The sequence below is a fragment of the Triticum urartu genome, chromosome 4A, assembly GCF_056163025.1.
Source record: "Triticum urartu cultivar PI428250 chromosome 4A, HENAU_Tu73, whole genome shotgun sequence".
Classification (NCBI taxonomy): Eukaryota; Viridiplantae; Streptophyta; class Magnoliopsida; order Poales; family Poaceae; genus Triticum; species Triticum urartu.
This window is the reverse complement of record NC_141876.1, coordinates 536,288,197-536,311,582: the sequence shown is the minus strand read 5'-3', so window position 1 is coordinate 536,311,582 and position 23,386 is coordinate 536,288,197.

Genomic DNA, 23,386 nt, shown 5'->3' with positions numbered 1-23,386 from the left:
ATAAACCTCAAGAAGGTTAAACAAAACGATGGAAAGGAATATGTGATTATCATATTAAATAGAGCAATGGAAAGGAAAATGTGTTTAAACACATTATTCAAGGTTATATCCTTCGCTAAGGACAAACAGATCATGATATCCACAACAGGATATAATGTAGAAAACCCTTTAGGAAAGGGGAGAGAAATCTCATGGCATTACCATACAATGGTGTTTGGATAATTTGATAAAGAAAATTTAGCATTGTGCTACAGATGTTCTTATTGAAAACCAGAGTACCACATACATGCTTCGAGATAGCATTGGCATGGTCTTCAAGCAAAGGTCAGACTTTGGATAGAAAGGATCCATCGGAAACAACTTATAGATTAAGTCTTACAATTTCCTCATGGAAGAATGGGTAACCTTGCTGAAAAGGAATCTATAACAACAGGGCCTCCGGCCAGGTGTGCTAGGCACGACATCACCTTACCGGGTCACATAAAGACCAGTGTTATATCTCTTGGAAAATATGTTCCAACCATCATATCTGACCGAGATTCAGATTTGATTGGAGTCAGGATACCTCGGACTCAGGATGTCTAAGAAGAAAAAGGTGCGACACAAATTAACGCGGTGACATCGTAAGACTCTCGGGGAACGAACTATGGAAGAGAGTTCCGAAACAAGAGTTCATCAATAAACCAAGGAGAGAATGTGGGGTGGCTGATGGTCTCAACGACAATCCTCAAGATTTCCAAAAAGATGGATTTCCTCAATTATGTGAACAAGGAGATAACATTTGTCAGATCAAATGATATAATGAGTTATGCTTGAGGAAAACATTCATAGTTAAACATTGGTTGAAAGGTGCACCCGAAATATGGGCGTAGGTAGCATGATTGATGTTATAATGGTGATTCAATAATCAATAGTCTAAGAACGAACGGCCGACCATTAACTTCAAAGCAATAGGGTTGCTAGAAGTGCAGAATCCAAACAACACCGTTCACTTGTTGGTACCCCGGTTGGAAACAACACGAGGACCAAGAAAGAATGGTGATGGTGAGAAGTATCACGATACCAAGAATTCTTAAGAGGTGGTGAAATTCTCACAACATTCTTGACATAAAAGATGGTAATACTCCAAGGTAAAGGAGAGCAAATGCTGGATAGCAAGGATCTCAAGGTATAACACAAAACACGAACAAGTTTGTGTTGAACGGAAGGCAATCGTGTGGTCGATGATAACACAAATCATCGAGGGCAAGGATGGTATTTCTCATCAGGAATTCAATTGATATCCTTGAGGAGCTCGAAATGTTGATGATGATCATGACAATTTCTATCGAGAGGTTTCATGGAGATGTAATCGGTCGGCGATGACATCAAGTCAAACGAATGATGAAGCGAAAGGTTTATTGGAACCATGGGTGCGACACAAACTTGAAATCAAGTTTGTTGTTTGAGGTGAAACAATAAGACAAGGAAGATCGACGTAAGCTTAGCCCATCGTCGAAATTGTGCTCCGGAAAGAAGGACCAGGTAGCACAGTTAAAATTTGGCACGATAATGATATAGCCGAGTAGGCTCGGAATGACGTGATCGAGTTCAGACTCGTAAGTAATGAAGGTTACCAAGAGTTGTTGAATCATAGTGCAGACTCAATTCAGTTGTCGGTGTCCTTGAGGGGTTCTAACAACTGAGAACCCGTTGGAAAAATGGAATCGACAAGAATATTAGTTGATGAAGAACTCATAAGAAGTTATGTATCCCGTGGTATCCTCGAGATACCAGGGGGTAATACTCGACGACAGATCAAAGTAGAGGTTGAACTGGGGTATTGCTCTGCAGAAGACAAGTGCTTAAACTTGCACGAGAAACGGTACCTAAAAGAGAACATGGTCGAAACCACGATTGCAAAAGGCCAGATCCCAGATATAATATGAACTTATACCAAGGGAGTAATTAATTTAAGAGAAGCTTTAATGATAAGATCTACATCGTGTCCATGGGCATGAACACAAAGTTCAAGGTCGACCCCCACTTCTTCAATGCATAACCTTACATTTACCTCCCCTTTTCGAAGGTGTAGTGTTGAAAAGTTATCTGACGAAGCGTCAGCAGGGTATAACCCGCATAAATTTTGAGGTCACACAAATTAAGGAAGGCATAGGTTCAACCCGTCAGGGTATCGTGGAAACATATACCACAAGCTTTGAGAGTAAATATTACCAGCTCGAAAGCAAAGCATGGTTGGAAAAAGGAGAGGATACAAATTACCAAAGGCATTATGTATCGGAGAAAGAACTCACAAGGTGATTAATTATGAAGGACATTGTCGGATAATAATCCAACAGTGGATATGGTGATCCACAATGGAGCTGATGTGAATATCGATACCCAATCAGAGGAAGAAAGAATGCAAATGCATCGTTTTACAGAACATCTGAATAATTCAATGTTTAAATAACAAAGGAATTATGATTTTCAAATCAAGGGATCAGGAGCAAACGCTTTGATCAAGGACGGACAAGTTGAATAGACTTAGGGGTACAATCGATGGCAATCCGATTGGTCGAGAACCAGCTCATGTTTAAAATGATGTCTGAGCCGGAAGGATAAATCCTGAGGATTGCAAGCATCCGCAACATATCAAATCAATAGACTCTAAATGATAATGACAAAGGATGCCAATAAGATTACCAGATTTATTGGATTAATCATAATGCTAGCAAGCAAGAATTTCAAGAGCATTAGGCTGTTGAGGATTTTCAAAAGAACGAACAATATTATGAAGACTTTTGTGAAATACCTGAATCAACTGGGATGAGCGGATACTCGGTAAGTGCGAGAATTATCCGTAGGGGTATTCAGGTGACAAGTACAGCAAGGCACTAAGCTCAAAGGATTCTCGGAACAACAGAGAGTATTTCGGGACATCTTGTAGTGTATCAAGCGATCATCTATAATAAAGGGCTCTCCGGGAGAAGTAGTTACGAGAACCTAGAGTCAGATTTAGTAAATTCGTTTAACCCGAGTAGGAGAGAGTTCAGAGTCCCAGAGTAAGGATCGAGCAGTAAAAGATCCTAATACCACACAGATGGCGACGTGGGCCCGTAAGGCACACAACCATGTTAGTAATAAGTTTTGCAATGTCTAGACTCGAGTTCGGCCAAGGAGTGTGAAAGGGGGATTCCTACAGGCAGTCGGCTCTGATACCAACTTGTGACGCCCCCGATTTGACCGTACACTAATCATGCACACAAATGTGTACGATCAAGATCAAGGACTCATGGGAAGATATCACAACACAACTCTACAAATAAAATAAGTCATACAAGCATCATATTACAAACCAGGGGCCTCGAGGGCTCGAATACAAGAACTCGATCATAGACGAGTCAGCGGAAGCAACAATATCTGAGTACAGACATAAGTTAAACAAGTTTGCCTTAAGAAGGCTAGCACAAACTGGGATACAGATCGAAAGAGGCGCAGGCCTCCTGCCTGGGATCCTCCTAACTACTCCTGGTCGTCGTCAGCGGGCAGCACGTAGTAGTAGGCACCTCCGGTGTAGTAGGAGTCGTCGTCGACGGTGGCGTCTGGATCCTGGGCTCCAACATCTGGTTGCGACAACCAGGTAGAAGGGATAGGGGGAAAAGAGGGAGAAAGCAACCGTGAGTACTCATCCAAAGTACTCGCAAGCAAGGAGCTACACTACATATGCATGGGTAAATGTGTAAAGGGGCCATATCGGTGGACTGAACTGCAGAAAGCCAGAATAAGAGGGGGATAGCTAATCCTGTCGAAGACTACGCTTCTGGCCACCTCCATCTTGCAACATGTAGAAGAGAGTAGACTGAAGTCCTCCAAGTAGCATCGCATAGCATAACCCTAACCGATGATCCTCCCCTCGTCGCCCTGTGAGAGAGCGATCACCGGTTGTATCTGGCACTTGGAAGGGTGTGTTTTATTAAGTATCCGGTTCTAGTTGTCATAAGGTCAAGGTACAACTCCAAGTCGTCCTGTTACCGAAGATCACGGCTATTCGAATAGATTAACTTCCCTGCAGGGGTGCACCACATAACCCAACACGCTCGATCCCATTTGGCCGGACACACTTTCCTGGGTCATGCCCGGCCTCGGAAGATCAACACGTCGCAGCCCTACCTAGGCACAACAGAGAGGTCAGCACGCCGGTCTAAACCTAAGCGCCCAGGGGTCTGGGCCCATCGCCCTTAGCACACCTGCACGTTGCGAACGCGGCCGGAAGCAGAACTAGCCCCCTTAATACAAGAGCAGGCTTACGGTCCAATCCGGCGCGCGCCGCTCAGTCGCTGACGTGACGAAGGCTTCGGCTGATACCACGACGTCGAGTGCCCATAACTGTCCCCGCGTAGATGGTTAGTGCGTATAGGCCAGTAGCCAGACTTAGATCAAATACCAAGATCTCGTTAAACGTGTTAAGTATCTGCGAACGCCGACCAGGGCCAGGCCCACCTCTCTCCTAGGTGGTCTCAACCTGCCCTGTCGCTCCGCCTCAAAGTAACAGTCGGGGCCGTCAGGAACCCAGGCCCACCTCTACCGGGATGGAGCCACCTGCCCCTTCAGCCCCCATCTCCGAACAGTATCACAGGTAATGTAACTGTGTAAAGTATATTGTATAAGCCCGTGATCACCTCCCGAAGTGATCACGGCCCAGTAGTATAGCATGGCAGACGGACAAGAGTGTAGGGCCACTGATGGAACACTAGCATCCTATACTAAGCAGTAGGATAGCAGGTAATGGTAACAACACTAGTAGCAAGGACAGGCTATGCATCAGGATAGGAATAACGGAAAGCAGTAACATGCTACACTACTCTAATGCAAGCAGTATAGAGAAGAGTAGGCGATATCTGGTGATCAAAGGGGGGGGCTTGCCTGGTTGCTCTGGCAAGAGAGAGGGGTCGCCAACACCGTAGTCGTACTGGGTAGCAGCGGCGTCGGTCTCGTAGTCTACCGGAAAGAAGTAATGGAGGGGGAACACAATAAATAACAGAGCAATCAAATTATAACATGACAAACATGGTGCTAGAGGTGATCTAACGCAGGGATAGGTGATACCGGCGAAGGGGGGAAACATCCGGGAAAGTATTCCCGGTGTTTCGCGTTTTCGGACAGATGAACCGGAGGGAGAAAGTTGCGTGTTTGCTATGCTAGGGATGTGTAGCGGACGAACGGGCTGCGTATCCGGATTCGTCTCGTCGTTCTGAGCAACTTTCATGTACAAAGTTTTTCGATCCGAGCTACGGTTTATTTTAAAATGATTTTCTAAAGTTTTATTAATTTTTGGAATTAATTATTTAATTCAACATTATCCAGAATAGTAAAAGATGACGTCAGCATGACATCATGCTGACATCAGCAGTCAACTGAGCAGTTGACTCGGTCAACTATGTGTGGGTCCCGCATGTCATTGATTGTTTAGCCTAATTAGTGTTTACTAATCTAAGTATTGTTTAATTAAACTAATTAGTTAATTAGGTTAATCTAATTATGATTAATTAACTTAATTAATTCCTTAATTAATTAATTAATTAAATTATTATTGTTTATTTAATTATTTTTATTATTTTTTTAATTCCTTTTTTATTAAAACATTCTGGGGGCTGGGCCCCACATGTCATAGGCCCCAAGGGGCCTTAGCGGGTTCGGGCGCTAGTGGGCGCCGGGTGCGGCCGCACCCGAGTGGGCACTCGCCCGCAGAGCAGGACGAGGCTGCTGGGGCACCGAGGACGGGGCAGGCCGGCGCGGCCAGCCGGGCCACGACGGGTGGAGGCGAGGGGGGTGCGAGGAGCGGGGCCGCGGCCCTGAGCGGAGGTGGCTGGAGACGGGCGAGCAGCGGGACCGTGGCGCGTGTGGGGTGTGGCCAGGCGCGGGCACGCTGGGTGACCGCGGGCGGGGCGAGGGCGCAACATGGGAACCCAGAGCGCGTCGACCGCGAGCGAGGGCAACGGGGACCGCGACGACCCGGAGAGAGATGAGGCGGAGGGGTCGGGTTCCTCACCCACGATGCAGGGAAACGGGCAGCGTGGCTCGGAGAAGCAGCGCGAGGAGGGGACGAGGATGAGGCCGTCCGGTGGGGAGGCGGCGCCGGCGAGGTGGCGCGCCCGGCTATGACGGTTTCCAGCGTCGGCGCGGGCGCAGGGCGTCGGTTGCCCCTATCAAATCCACACGGGGGGGGAGAGGTGAGGGGTCGGGGGGCCGACAAGGTGGCGAGGGTGACGGGAGGCGTCGGGCGGCGTCAGGGTCCCGATCCAGATCGGGATCGTGGGAGGAGGAGTGGGGGAGTGGGGAGTTCACGGGTTTGGGTTCCAGGGGTGGGGGGGAATAAGGAGGCAGCGGCTGGGCCGGCCTGGTTGGCCCCAAGGCCATCTGGGCCGTGGCCCAGCGAGGGACGGGGGTGTTTTCCCTTTATCTTTTTATTTATTTCATTTCTTTTTTATGTTTTATTTTAATTTCCTTTTAATTTTGTTTTAGCAAAATACCAAACGGCACCTATTTTAACGTTACCAAATATGCCACTACCACACTGACTTGCTACCCAATTCTAAAATAGTTTCGTAATTATTTAATATTTAAAAGTATTTAAATAACAGTTTTGCTACTGTTTTATTCATCTTATAGTATTGAAATATTTTATAAAGGTGTGGTGTCTCCCTCATAATTACCTGCGCAATATTTGGTTTACTCCGAACATTTTAGTTTTAATATTTGAAAACTTTTATTATTTGCTAGATTTTGAATTTGAATTTGAATTGGTTTCGAACTAACTCGAGCTTATCGACAGTAATCGAGGTGAATGGCACCATTAGCAGAGTTTTACTGTAGCTTGATTATCCGGGCGTCACATACTCCCTCCGTCTAGGTGTAATAAGTCATGTTAGAAGGTGCAACGGGACCAAGGTGCATGTGTGTGTGTGTGTGTTTAACACCATGTGTGTGTTAGAGGGAGCGACAGATCGACCTACTCCTACAGAGAGATGTTCTATAGTGTACGATTTTAGCCGCGAGAGTCGGTGCATCCTCTCGTTTCCGGGCGTGTCCAGTAGGGACATGCGGACAGCTGCCACGCCCGCTCCTGACCAGCCTGGCCCACCCAAAGCCTCTCCATTGCCCGCGCGCGCTTCCCGCCCGAAACGGTCAGCGCTGCTCTAAAGAATCGGTGCCGCATTCATGCCCGGGCAGAGCGGAGGCGACCTCTCACTGGCGCAAGAGTGATGGTTGCTTCGTCCGTCCAACTTACTGCTAGGTCTATGTGATTTGATGGCTCATTGGTCTTTATTACTGAGGTGGTAGGACTGCTGGATGTCCCACGCTTTCGGCGAAAGGAGGTATACTACTACTGCTAGATTACAATTTTCTCCATTCTTACAGCGGAGGCGTGCAAGAGCAGTGAAAACACGTAGGCTCAGTGATTACATGGCCCACCTCACACTATCACTGTGCGACACCTAACTCTTTACATAGTACTCCCTCCTTTCCTAAATATTACTAGATGAGTCCCTGCGCGATGGCGTGGAACATCGGTATATCTCTCTACGCAAAATTATCGATTTCATAGAACAAAAAAAAACTCTATAACCGCATGACAAATGTGGTAGCCAAACTAAATAAACTCCCATCATCATTTAGATCATCCCACGCAAGGAAAAAAGATCAGCCAACTCCTAATGCATAATGGGATTATATTTTTCTTTTTGACATGTTAATGGGACTTCAAAGCTCACTTACATGCATGCTACCGGTGCATGCTTGCATGCAGACATGTTGATGTGATTTAAAACCCATTCACATGCATGTGGCACGGTATTTCTGCATGCTTGCATGTGGCTTAGTGCGGAGCCTCTCAACGTCAGGATCAGACGGCTATTATGGACTGATTTACTTCATCTAACGGCTACATCAATTTTGATGACGTGGCTCAAGGAGAGGATAGAGAATTCCTAGTAGTAGGGGCTAGCTATTACTAGTAGATACAAGTCTTTGTAGAGATTCCACTACATACGGAACAAAATGAATGAATCTACACTTAAAATGCATCTATATACATCCGCATGTGGTTCATGGTGAAATCTCTACAAAGACTTATATTTAGGAATGGAGGAAGTAGTAGTATAGTACATACTGTAATTTATCAGCGAGATAAATTTGTACAATGCTATGAAGCTTCCAGCTTCTGTTACATGTATCTTGCGTCCAAGGTTGCCCGTTGCAACATTTCATCAAATACAAAGGAGACTAACATGCATGCTATTGCATCTCAATGATTGACAGATCATAGCAAATATGTACTCCCTCCGTTCCAAAATAAGTTTCTCAACTTTGAGCAAACTTTAGTACAAAGTTGTACTACTACTAAAGTTGACACTTATTTTGGAACAGAGGCAGCTAAAGAAAAAAACGATCCATGCAGTCCCTAGCCCTTGAACCGTGAACCCTGACCAGGCTTCAATTTGCTGGCAACGTTCAAGCTTCCTAATAAATGAAGTTTGCAACCTTTTGACCCTCGGATCATTCTGTGCAGTTTCACCAAAATCGAGATGAGTATCCCTGTGGCAAAGAAATTGAACAAGCGTGATTAGAATAACATTACTGGGACTAGTTGATGAGACATAAACTCATCACAAATATAGTACGTAGAAGCCAGTAGAGGTATGTGCGGGGCAAAGAAGTAGAGAAATATCCACAGGGAGTGATGTGGGCAGTTGGAGCAGTGGTGCAAGCCGGCTGTAAAGGGAGTTGTACCTGAGGGACGTAGCTCAACCTTGAGGAGGGCGGCGGGAGGCGGCAACTGCCCACGTCGCGGCAGTGAGCAAGGGATGAAGGCAACCTCACCGGCTTTGTGAGAGAGAACGGCGAGGACCCCTGATCGGGACGTGCCGACAGTTGGTTCTCACCGTCGGCGACGGCCACCGCAGCTACACTAAGCATCCACCCCTTCCCCAAGCGGACGTGATCCGTCGGGATGTTAGAGATGTGGCCACAGTCGTTTTGTGCGAGAGAGTGTGAAGAGAGCAACCCCAGCAAGCAACCGTGTAGGCTGGCCCGTCCTGACTATGTATATAGTGGAGCGGTTTCCTTTTCTCTCCATATGAACCTATCATATTGCGTACGTGCCACTGAAGAAAAAAAACTTTATTTATAAATGACGCGGCACCTACTACTCATTCTCCTATAACCTTGCGCTTGGCATCTCCAAAATATTGACCTTGCGATTGGCTCTTCGCCTCTTCGGGAAGTCGAGAAATAATGGTAGTGCAGTATATATCGTTCTGGCTATATGAGACCGAATGAATTGCTGCACGTCCACCACGTGGGCGACGGTCGAGGGGCGAGGGAGAGTGCTACATACGGAGCAAAATGAGTGAATCTACACTCTAAAATACGTCTATATACATCAGTGTTTGGAGTATGTACTAGTAGTTCATATTGAAATCTACTAAAGGACATATATATTCCAAACAATATGATATAATCTCTATAACCATGGTAGTAGGGACAAGGAGTAAACGGAGGGAGTAGTAAATTTTTATCCTCGTCCTGTGAGCCACCGCGCGCATGGGCAAAGGAGCGGGCGTAAGGCGTAGTAAGCAAGCTTCACTTCATCCTGCGAGCCACCGCACCCGTGGGCGAGGGAGATGGCGTACTAAGCAAGCTTCTCCTCGTTCTGCGAGTTGACGGGACACAACAAAAGTACTCCTGTGTATAGAGCCTTGCCTCTAAGGTAGGCCCCACATGGTTTGCCTCTTTTTTTAACATAACACGTCAAGTCGCAATTTGTTTGTTCACCCGTGGTAGACGATCCTCCCTCCACCAAGTGGACAACCAGTACACGTGCCAAATTACCACGTGGGCTGCCTTTTTCATACAGAAATGAGCTCCACCGTGTACCCGCGCGGGTGTGGTTGGGAAAGAGATGGGAGTACATGCGTCGTGCATGCACCTCTTCTCTTCATGCACATCCCCCACCTACATGGGTGGGTGTGAGAGATACAAACCGCGTTCGTGAGTGTTTTTTGTTTTGGGGTGGGGGTGGGGTGGGGGTTGATTTTGTGAATTATTTGTGGGAATATGTGTCGATGACATCTCAAACAAAATTTTGCATGCAATGTGTGTGAAATGGAGGCCTATCCATATCATACATAGAGGGTCGGGCAATCCACGAGAAGAGAGGGAGGGGTCATAGCTATCGATAGAGTCGAAGAGAGGATCAAGTGGGTGGGTGCGAGATCGATGAAGAGAGCCATCGAAATTGTGTGTGTGTGTACAAGTCAAAGATATAGGGCGACTGGCCTACCGGAACGTTAGAGGGCACACGTCAAGTTTGTGTGTGGCAGGGAGACATGACTAGAGCGCTCGATGTATCAGTGTGTGTGGGGGGGAGGGGGTGGTGGGAGGGGTAGGCAGAGGCCTAACTATAGAGGTAGAACGACTCGTATATGTGTTGAGAAGGAGAGACCCAGCTATGTCTTGAGGGAGATCGGTCGACATCCATACATAGCTGAAGGACGGGAAATATGATGGGAGAGAGAGAGGAGAGAGAGAGAGAAGGAGGGAGAGGGAGGGAGAGGGGTAGAGTGCTGGATGGGTGATGGAGTTGCTTCTCGAAGATGGTGGGAGAGGTCTACTAGACAAACTGAGGGTGGAACTGCAATGTTATCAATAAGAGTGGGGATGTGTTTCTGTGTGTGCCTGTGCGTGATAGATCTGTCGGGATGCATCCATGGATGATGAAGGGGAACCATGTGTTTGGTAAGCAAAACTAACTAGATCGGTAGATCAATTGTTGTTTGTCGGAGGAAGGGAGAGACACAACTAATGAGGTACATCGATTGACGTGTGGGTAAAAACGAGTTAAGGACCTAGCTAGCTATATGTATAGCGAGAGATCGGTCGGTGTACGTCCATTTGTTAGAGGCAAATAAGGCCCAGCGAGACGGATAGACAGAGAGAATGGAGCTAGGAGGTGGTGCGAGAGGCCCAACTACTAGCTAGATAGGGGGAGGAGTGTGCAGTTGTGAGAGCGATGAAAAGAGGGGCAAGAGTTTACACGTGTGTCTGACCGTATGAGAGACATGAGGCAAGGACACATAAAGGAGGAGATTGAAGGTGTGTTTGTATGTTGTAGGCAGGCATCGCTGGAGAGGTTTATCGATCGGTGTGTGTCGGAAAGGAGTTGTGGAGACTCTGGTAGAACGACCTGACGAAAAAATGAATGTGCCTGGTGGATAGAATGCCGAGGGACGGGAGGGCGAGGAGGGCGTGTGCATGCACGAGAGAAAGTTAGTGGTAGCTACAAAGGTTAGAGGATTGTGTGGGTGTAAGAGACTAACAAAGATCATAATTTGATATGAAAGCGGATTCATATATTTGAATAGGAGAACATAGTGTTTTAAACATTGCATGCATGAATATAGCGGTGATACACGTGCTGTGCACATGTTATACCATAATGTGATAATGCATGGTGTTTGCAACTCACAGCTAAATGCCGAACAATCTAAACCATACTATACATCAAACAATCTCACATTTTGTTTGAATTTGTGATAATGTGTGGCGTTTGCAGCTTACAACTAAATATCGAACAATCTAAACAATACTATATATCAAACATTCTCACATTTTATTTGAATTTGTGGTAATGTGTGGTGTTTGCAACTCACATCTAAATACTTGTAGGCGTAGGGGGCGGGGCACCATACATAATGTGATAAACACATTATACATATGAGACATGGTTTAGATTATGAAGATCTAGCTAGAGCTAGAAATGTACTGTGATTTGAAATCAAAATAAAGTGGATTCAAAAAATCTAGTTTGAGTTCATATAGTACACATAGTTCATATGTAACTCGAGAGTAATCATGTGGTGTGCTGTGAAGATAATACACAAACGATGGTTTAACTTGACAATAATGATGATTGTAGATCTTATTAAAATAGAGAAATGAATTCAAATGCTTTGACTTCACAACAATCATTACTGTAGATCTTATTCAAATAGAGAAACGAATTCAAATTTAGTTCATATTGAAGCGGTAGTATATACGTTTGGAATGCACTAAAACGTTCATTTGAGTAGTAGGTTGCATGCATTATACACGTAGAGAAATATTTTAATTGAACATAACATGAATTCAAAGTTTTGAATGACATTTGTAGGGCGCATTGATTTGGTACAGTACATGTTAGGCTTGTCCAGAAATTTCAACCCGCGCCTTGTTAGCCCGAAATATTTAAGATATATCTTTGTCTCATTGTGCTCTGACAACTCCCTCCATCTCAACCCGCGCCTTGCTATTCCGAAATTACAACGCACGCAAAAACTCTCACTTCCTGTGAAATCCCGACACGCGAAATGCCCGTGGTACCCCTGAACCGAAAGAACCGCCTCAAATCGGTGGGGGTACTTTCATAACTTACCACACATTTCGGACAAGCGCGTCTCTAAGCCATGGTTTCCCACTGCCATCCCATCCGCCCACCCATTCGTACACCAAGGCCGCGAAAACCCGCGACGAAACCCCACACCCTGCTCTGTCTGCCACCCAGCCGGAGCCTCTTCCCTGACGATGCCATCCACAGCAACACCTCGACGTCCCTCATCCACCATACCGGATGAGGATCCATCGTCGATCTCATCGTCCCGCCGGTTCAGCCACCCTGTCCTCCACCTCCAAGGAGCTGCCCCGATGTTCCCCTCGTATTTCGCGCCACCTCCATTCCCACACCTCCGTCTTCACCTGCACCATCGGAAGAGCATCATCATCACCATTTCCTCGGATGAAGCTGCGGCCTAATCGGCGCCACCAAAGAGGTTGTACACTAATCGCCGCATTTTCTTCTTGATTCGATCTCACGGTGTTGCTGGCGCTCGGTCCCAAGCCGACACGGCGCGGCTCCATCCACGGCGGCGTCGCCGGCCACTTCCTCCACAGCGTCACTCCCTCGGCGGCGACGTCCACATCAGTAGGACCTGCTGCTGCTTTAGCTCTCGCTCGCGTTGCTGCTCTGCTCTTACTCTCGGTCCCCTGCCTGGTCTGCTCTTGCTATTGCTCTTGCTCGCACTGCTGCTCTCGCTCTTGCTCTTGCTTGCGATGCTGCTCCGATTTAGCTACACTTCACTTCGATGCCGCCGGGGTGAAGGAAGAACCAGCCGCAGCGGGGAGGAGGGCTCGCCGGAGAGGTACCACACTATCTATCTTAGGGTTCAGGATGGGGGTGGTGGTCGCCGGCGGTGGCGGGGTGTTGGCGGGGCGGTGGCGTGGGGATCGCCGGAGAAAAAGCTCGGCACGGGGGGCCTAGAGGGATGGCCGGGGCGGCGGCGGACCGGCGGTTGGGAGTGTTTTCGGGGCGGGCGGGGCGGTGCACCGCTGGCCGCGGGCAGCGGGGGGCTGCTGTTTGGCCGGCTCGGGGGGTGGAGGTTGAAGATGAACCGCAGGCCCTTGATTTCGTATCCAACGGCTGCAAAATCGACTGACCAGAGATGAAAAAGTCAGTCGACCGATGTGTAGCCTCACCTTGCTATTGCGTTCAGTTTTGGCAGCAAAATTCAGTTTCAACAGTTAAGTTCAGTTTCGACAGTTAAGTTCAGTTTCGACAGTTAAATTCAGTTTCGACAGTTAAGTTCAAAGAAGAGCGGCTGATGTATTTTACGTCTAGCACTTTGTGGTTATGTATTTTATGTCATGTATTGGAGATGCTATTAGAATTCCACTGAGGTTAACGTTGTTCATTGTCTCTCTTGTCCTGCTTCAGCCTCGGCGTCGTACAACTCACCGGAGCTGCTCCAACGATGAAACCCTCCATCACAGCGGAGCAGTACCTCGGGCTCCATCTCCAGACGCTTAAGATCTTCTTCCCCTCCTCCGACAGCCAAGTTAGCCGGAGCATCCTCACCGGCCAACCCAATCACGCTGAGATCGACATGGCTTCACCAAAGAGGTTGTACACTTGTTGCATCTCTTTTTTACTCTACATGTTATATATATTGTCCACTGAGCACACGGATTTGTTCCTTTAGTGTTTCCTTGAAAGGAAAAACGTAGGAATTTTAATTTTCACTTGTCCTCCTTTTCAAATTCCTATTCATGAAGCACAAGACTAAGAGATAGTAGCATAATAGCATTATAACCGTACATTTTCTTGTGGTTTGACTTAATCTCACCATGCTTCTTTGCATCCTGTGATCTTCCAATTGTTGTGAATCAAACACCCAGATTGGCAGAAATCCTGTGTTTTTAAATTCTCTGTTTTGCACGTGCATTCCTATCCTATTCCTGTCTATTTCCTATCCCTGCATTGTTGGAATCCTACAATTCAAACGAGCCCTTACAGAATTACTTCTCTTACAGATAGTTGTCAAAGAAAACCTTGCGTGGTTTGTCCCGCTCCTGCTGCGCCGTCGTCCACCCCAGCTCAGCTGCTCCAACAACAGAAGGGTCCAGCACAGTAGGGATCCGGCCTCCAGACTCTCTTTCGCCGCCTCAGATCTTCTTCCCTGCCGCTGGTAGCCATGAAAACTGCACTACCATCATCAACCGAGTAGATGACCTTGAGGACTACACGGGTCCGCAAGAGAGGTCGCACTCTTTCGTGTCTGCTTACGTTATGCATCGCTTAATATTACATGCTACTTTATCGTCCTGTTCACCGATTAGACTCTGAGTCAGCTCCAAACTAATGGTCAAACTTGAGTTTTTAAATGGTTGTGGGGCACATATCGGGGCCGCTATCAATAGTATCTATCTACTATCTGGTTAATCTCCGGTGTCTACTATGAGTTTCATGTTGGGTGGGAAACAAATAGTAAAGAAGCCATTATCTGTATTTTTTAACTGAAGCCATTATCTGCCTGCTATTATTGGTTTTGGGTCTATCCACAGGTTGCTACCATCACTTTGGATTTTTGCATGCACTCCTTACATAATCTCACTATGTTTTATTCCTATGCATGACAGTTATTGTAAACAATGGAACTGAACATGTAGAGCAAAAGAGACGAGCCTTGTGTGGCAATAAAATTCCATACAAACGTCGCTCCATGGTAGGCGCAAAGGCAGCCCCCCTCCACGCATTTCGGATTGTAATCGAGAGGAAGATATCTGTTCTGAGGGGGATTCAGAAGGAGAAGACAACTCCTATTTACCCCTGAGGTCTTCGCTCTAACTTGGCGTGCTGATATGGTGTATTGCATTGCTTACTTTATACATCGAATATGTCATCTGCTTAGTTTAGACATCCTTTGTGCGAATGCCATCTGTTTAGTTTATTCATCGTTTATGTGAATTATGCAACGCCATCTTGTTTAGCCAGACATCATATATGTGAATTTTGCAATGCCATCCTTCTTAGCCAGTCATCTTATATGTAAATTATATCAGGCCATCCTTTTTTTGTTACATATTACATTTGTCAACAATGTTATTACATTCAACTGCTCTTCGTGTCCATCAGCCATTTGACACGGTGATGGCAAATTCTGGAGTGAAAACAAGGTCTTCAGAGCAGACTATGCTATCTGACGAAGCGCATATCTCGCTGGTTACGGATAGCTCCTCAGAGGAGGATTCGGAGACAGATGACCAGTCCTATTCCCCCCCCGAGGTGTATGCTCTAACTTGGCAGGGCTATGTTGCTCATATCATGCATATGGTGTCTCGCATTGCTATGTCATTTGATTAGTTTAGACATGCTTTGTGTGAATGCCACCTGTTCAGTGTCTAATTACCATATATGTGAATTATGCATTACCATCTTGTTGCAAGACATTATATATGTGAATTATACAATGCTATCTTGTTGCAAAGGCATTATATATGTGAATTATGCAATGTCATGCTGTTTAGTCAATCATCATGTATGTGAATTATATCATGCTATCATTTTTTTGTATTACGTATTCCATTTGGCGACAACGTTTGTATATTCAACTACTCTTCCTGTGCATCAGCCATTTGAAGCGGTGATGGAAGTATCTGGAGTGAAAACAAGATATTCAGAGCAGACAATGCTACCTGCTGAAGTAGACATCTTGCTGGTTACAGAGAGCTCCTCAGAGGAGGATTCAGAGACTGATGACCAGTCCTATTTTTCCCCTGAGGTCTATGCTCAAACTTGGCAGGGTTATATTACCCATGTCATGCATGTTGTCTTGCATTGCTTAGTTTTTACATCATATATGGATTGCCATCTGCTTACTTGCTTACTATATAAATCATATATTTGAATTATATCATGCCATCATGTTTACATAGTACATACACATCATCTATCTGAATTATGGCATGGCAACCCATTTAATAAAGACATCATATAGTTATATCATCTCATCCTGTTTAGTGTTTACAGTCATCATATTTTGAATTATGGCATTTTATCCGTGAATGTATGTGAATTATGGCATGCCAACCTATTTAATAAACACATTATATAGTTATGTCATGTCATCCTGTTTACATAGTCTCATATTTTGAACTATGTCTTTCCATCTTTTTTAGTTAGCCATCATAATGTGAAATTGTGTCATGCTATCCTGTTTAGTTAGCCATCATATATGTGAAATTGTGTCATGCTATCCTGTTTGGTTAGACAACATAAATATGAATTATTTCATGCCCTCTTTTATTCCTCACTATCCATTGCACCTGTCTATCATACAATGTCTATACTTTCAATTACTTTTCTTGTTTATCAGCCATTTGAATTGGAGAGCGTGATGGCAGTATCTAAGGGAGTAACAACACGGTCTTCAGAAAATATAGTGCTACCAGTTGATGCAGATAGAACCACGGTTGTACTTGCCCAAGGACCAGATCCACCACACATAACCCAGACTCTCGCAGATTGTACCCCTACCCAGTTGGACAGAGAACCAGCTACACCCCTTCTAACCCCAACCCCGGCAGATAGTAACCCAGTTCTAGTTGACACAGCACCGTCTCCACCACAGAGCACCCAAACACGAGCAGTTAGTAAGGGAATTGCAGTGCCCAAAGCACGAGGACCACCACTCCGAATCCCAACTCAACGCTTAAAGGAGAAGAAGATTTGTTCTCAGGTCAGGTTTTGTAGCTATGGTTCATACTCCTTTGCTCTTGCATGACTGTATTTACTCATACCAACTATTTTCAAATTTGAAGGATGGAATTGAAACTCCAATGGCGCAACAGGTATGTTTTAAACCTGTTTATTTAACTAGTTTGCTGGTGTAACCTGCTCTATGTTGATTTCAGTTTCAATTGAATAAACAGTTATGATCTCATGTCATGCACATTACAAGTGTTGTTATTGCTCTATAGTTACCACACTTAAATTTTGTCTATTCTGCTTTGTCTTGAACAAATATTATTTGAACTGTGTCTCTATCTTGATTTGGCAACAAAAACTAGAATGATATAGACCATAAAGTGACCATGGTACATAGATATATGTTTGTTTCATGCTGTTATCCTATCCACTTTACTACTGAACTCATTTACCAAAATGAGTTTCATATACAAGATGGTAAACATGTGATGTGTCTGCTTGTTTCTCTTTTAGAATGCGGACAAAATATTGGAGAACAGTACTGCATTATCCAATGGTAAAGGAAGTAATGCAGATAAGGTTCAAGATAGTGAGACATCCCTGTTGGTCTCCAAGAAAGCTGATAAAAACTATCTTGAGGACAGTGAGGGAACCCCAAAGTCCTGTCTTGATGTAGTGTTCGAGTTACTGGCCACTACTGGTGGCACAAGCTCTTCGAACTCGCTGCCTGAATCAGTTCGTCTTCTTGAGTCTCAACTTCAGGTTGAAAGACATCGATCAGATGTGCTGCGACAGGAAGCTGAAGGACTGAGGAAGTCCCTGCAGAATTCAGATGCATATTTTCTAGTGCAACAGCAAGCGCTGGAGGATTTAAGCGCCAAACAAGAGAAAGTTAATAAGCTTGCTAAGCATCTTGCCAGCATTATGGGTACCCAGGATATTGTTTCTTGAGATCTTCTGAAGTGGTTTTAGTTCTGGATTTGTTTTGCTGCGGCGTTTATTTGCGCTGGTCGCCAACTTTGACAACCAGTGTATATGATATGCTGCTTTGTTCCCTATATTAGCACTGGTGGCGAACTTTGATGCCCAGTGGATGTAATATGTGTAATAGCCGTGATAGCCTAGCGTTAGTTGCTTGCTTATTTATTTCCTTGTTGTCTTGTTTATTTGTTTGCTTGTAGTCATTGCAGTTCTTTTTCCGCGGTTAGCTAGTGGCTGCAATAACCTATTTTTTAAAACTAGGCCACAATAACCATGGTCTAATATTTACTATAGTGACACTGGGCCTCCTACTGGCCGTAGAAATAGTGGGCCTTCTACGGGCCGTAGAAACAATGGGCCTTCTACGGGCCGTAGAAACAATGGTCCTTCTGCGGGCCGTATTATCAATTGGCCTTATACGGGCCGTATAATCGTTTGGCCAAACATGGGCCAAATAGACCGCATTATGGTCGTAAACGGGCTAGAGTTGGAATCGTCCGTTCATGGGCCGACCATAACGGGCCATCGTTAATAGGCCGTATTTGATGACACTATGAAATCGGCCCATTGTATTAACGGACCACAAACGGGCCGACTGTAACCATGGGCTGAATTTGGCCCACAAGTAGAAAATGACAGTAACGGGCCATAAGTAAATGAATGCTGGAAATGAGCCCAAGAATAAATGGGCTCGGAGAAGGCCGAAAGATAACATGGGCTGCAAACGGCCCAACGAAATAACGGGCCGTTAATGGGTATAAAGTGATACACTGTTCATTATGGGCCAGTTTCACCACGGGCCGTTAATGGGTGTAAAGTGATACACTGTTCATTACGGGCCAGTTTCACCACGAGCCGTTAGTAGGCCAAGAGTTACATAGGGCCTCATATGGGCCGAAAGACGTCATGGGCTATACATGGGCCAGAAGTGAAAACGGGCTGGAATCATATTGGATGGCCCAGATGACGCTATTGGGCCTAATACGGATAGGGCGTAACGGGCCTTGGGTTAGTGGGCTGTAAATGGGCTATATTCGAACAGGCCGTTAACAGGCTTTCCATGGGCCAGCCCGCTAGCTTTTGACCAAGTCAAACGGGCCGGCCTTTTCACAGGAATGGGCCTCTGTTGGTCTGTGCCACGTGTCGACGTAGCATAGGCGCCTTCCGTCCAATGAGTGGTTGACATCTGTCCCAACGATGAGCCGACACGTGTTTTCTCTAGCCAATGATGATTTTACACGTGGAAAATCCCCATTGGTCGGGGCTGTTAACGGGTTATCGGATCCAAAACCCGACCCGATAGCTTAACGGTGTTCCGTTACGGTGGATGCCACGTGTCGGTCACCCTTGACGAAAGCACTTCTGTGACGCATGATTTATCATCATGGAAGTGGACACTTCCATGATGATAATTTTGGTAATGTCATGGAACACTTCTACGACAGCACCGGTATGACTATCTTGATTCTGTCATAAATTTGTCATGGATGTACATGCATGACAAAAAAGCGACCTACTGTGACAAACACGTATCATCACGGAAGTGTATTTTTTTTGTAGTGCCGCTAGACAGAGCTCATCTATTGGCTTTATAGACGCTATAGGGACGGACCCAAGCACAGACGCCGTGCCAAGTCTTCTCATGCAACCGTCCTACAAAAAAACACCCGTCGTGCAGCTCCCGCAACGGCGAAACACCGAACTACGGTTGTATGAACCGGGCCGTGCACCCTTACTCATCCACACGCGATTAGCTCATGCGAGAACAAGGAACCAAGGACCCTAGGAGGTGACGCGCTGATACGTCTCCATCGTATCTATAATTTTTGATTGTTCCATGCCAATATTATATGATTTATTGGACTAACCGATTGATCCAGTGCCCAGTGCCAGTTCCTGTTTTCTGCATGTTTTTTGTATCGCAGAGTATCCATATCAAACGAAGTTCAAATGCAATAAAAAAATATGGAGATTTATTTTGGAATATTTTTGAATTTGGGGAGTTGGAATCACCGCAAATGGAGGCCCACACAGGGCACGATACACCAGCGCATGGGCCAGGAGCCTGGCGCATGGTGGTGGGTTGTACCCACCTCGTATGTCGGTTGGAGCTATACATTCGGCGCAAGGAAGCTTATATCCGGAAAAAATCGTGTTAAAATCTCAGCGCAATCGGAGTTACGGATCTCCGGGAATATAAGAAACGATTTTCGGCCAGATCTGGGGAACGCGAAACAGAAGAGAACAGAGAGGGAGATCCAATCTCGAAGGGGCTCTCGCCCCTCCCATACCACGGAGACCAAGGACCAGAGGGGAAACCCTTCTCCCACTTAGGGAGGAGGCCAAGTAAGAAGAAGAAGGATGGGGCTATCTCCCCCTCGCTTCCGGTGGCGCCGGAGTGCCACCGGGGAAACGATCGGCACGGCGATCTACATCAACAATCTTGCTACCGTCAACACCAACTTTCTCCCCCTCTTTACAGCGGTGTAACACCTCTTCTCCTGCTGTAATCTCTACTTAAACATGGTGCTCAACTCCATATATTATTTCCCAGTGATCTATGGTTATCCTATGATGTTTGAGTAGATCCGTTTTGTCCTGTGGGTTAATCGTGATCTTGGTTGGTATGATTGTATATTTTATTTATGGTGCTGTCCTATGGTGCCCTCTGTCTCGCGCAAACGTGAGGGGCCCTTGCTGTAGGGTGTTGCAATATGTTCATGGTTTCCTTATTGTCAGTGTTGCGAGAGATAGAAACTTAAACGCGGATAGGTAGGCTATGGCATATGGGAGTAAAGAGGACTTGATACTTAATGCTATGGTTGGGTTTCACGACCTTAATTATCTTTAGTAGTTGCGAATGCTTGCTAGAGTTCCAATCATAAGTGCATATGATCCAAGTAGAGAAAGTATGTTAGCTCATGCCTCTCCCTCATATAAAATTACAAGAATGATTACCGGTACTTGTTATCGATTGCCTAGGGACAAATGACTTTCTTATTGACAAAAGCTTTCCACTTTTATTAGCTTGCAATTTATTCGTAGTTTTATTATCGCAAAGTACTCGTAGTTTTATCCTTGCAAAATAGTTTCATACTTGTTTTCGGTAAAGCAAAAGTCAAGCGTGCATAGAGTTGTATCGGTGGTCGATAGAACTTGAGGGAATATTTGTTCTACCTTTAGCTCCTCGTTGGGTTCGACACTCTAACTTATCGAAAGAGGCTACAATTGATCCCCTATACCTGTGGGTTATCAAGACCTTTTTCTGGCGCCGTTGCTGGGGAGCCATAGCGTGGGGTGAATATTCTCGTGTGTGCTTGTTTGCTTTATCACTAAGTAGTTGTTATTTCCTGTTCTAAGTTGTTCTATATCTTTAGTTATGGATATGGAACTGATGTCTACTACACAACCTTCTTCTTGTAGACGTTGTTGGGCCTCCAAGTGCAGAGGTTTGTAGGACAGTAGCAAATTTCCCTCAAGTGGATGACCTAAGGTTTATCAATCCATGGGAGGCGTAGGATGAAGATGGTCTATCTCAAGCAACCCTGCAGCCAAATAACAAAGAGTATCTTGTGTTCCCAATACACCCAATACAATGGTAAATTGTATAGGTGCACTAGTTCGGCGAAGAGATGGTGATACAAGTGCAATATGGATAGTAGATATAGGTTTTTGTAATCTGAAAATATAAAAACAGCAAGGTAACTAATGATAAAAGTGAGCGTAAACAATATTGCAATGCGTTGAAACAAGGCCTAGGGTTCATACTTTCACTAGTGCAAGTTCCCTCAACAATAATAACATAATTGGATCATATAACTATCCCTCAACATGCAACAAAGAGTCACTCCAAAGTCACTAATAGCAGAGAACAAGCGAAGACATTATGGTAGGGTAGGAAACCACCTCAAAGTTATCCTTTCTAATCGATCTATTCACGAGTCCGTAGTAAAATAACATGAAGCTATTCTTTCCGTTCAATCTATCCTAGAGTCCGTACTAGAATAACACCTTAAGACACAAATCAACCAAAACCCTAATGTCACCAAGATACTCCAATGTCACCTCAAGTATCCGCGGGTATGATTATATGATATGCATCACACAATCTCATATTCATCTATTCAAACCAACACACAGTACTTCAAAGAGTGCCCCAACGTTTCTACCGGAGAGTCAAGATGAAAACGTATGCCAACCCCTATGCATAGGTTCATGGGCGGAACCCTCAAGTTGATCACCAAAACATACATCAAGTGAATCAATAGAATAACCCATTGTCACCACGGTTATCCCACGCAAGACATATATCAAGTGTTCTCAAATCCTTAAAGACTCAATCTAATAAGATAACTTCAAAGGGAAAACTCAATCCATTACAAGAGAGTAGAGGGGGAGAAACATCATAAGATCCAACTATAATAGCAAAGCTCGCGATACATCAAGATCGTATCACCTCAAGAACATGAGAGAGAGAGAGATCAAACACATAGCTACTGGTACATACCCTCAGCCCCGAGGGAAAAATACTCCCTCCTCGTCATGGAGAGCACCGGGATGATGAAGATGGCCACCGGAGAGGGATTGCCCCCTTCGGCAGGGTGCCGGAACAGGTCTAGATAGGTTTTCGGTGGCTACGGAGGCTTCTGGCGGCGGAACTCCCGATCTATTGTGCTCCCCGGAGTTTTTAGGGTATATAGGTATATATAGGAGGAAGAAGTACGTCAGGGGGGCATGAGGGGCCCACGAGGGTGGAGGGCGTGCCCAGGGGGGTGGGCGCGCCCCCTGCCTCGTGCCTTCCTTGTTGCTTCCCTTACATACACCCCAAGTCTTCTGGATTGCTTCCATTCCAAAAATAAGTTCCGTGAAGTTTCAGGTCAATTGGACTCCGTTTGATTTTTCTTTTCTGCGATACTCTAAAACAAGGAAAAAACAGAAATTGGCACTGGGCTCTGGGTTAATAGGTTAGTCCCAAAAATAATATAAAAGTGCATAATAAAGCCCATAAACATCCAAAACAGATAATACAATAGCATGGAACAATCAAAAATTATAGATACGTTGGAGACGTATCAGGAACACGAAACACCAAAAAATAGTTGTACTTGCTACTCATGGAGATGGGGAACCTCCTAAAACCCTCGATGCTCGTTATGTGAAAAATATTATGCACTACTTTGATAATCCTGAGAAAACCCCATTCAACTTGATAATGGGAGTAACGTTGGATCAACGTGAATACTTTAAGGATTATCGCTTGTCTCATAAAGGGAAATTGTTATGGGATCAAATTCATATGTTGCATTGGTATGCTTGGGATTTATGCCAGAGATATGATTATACTTG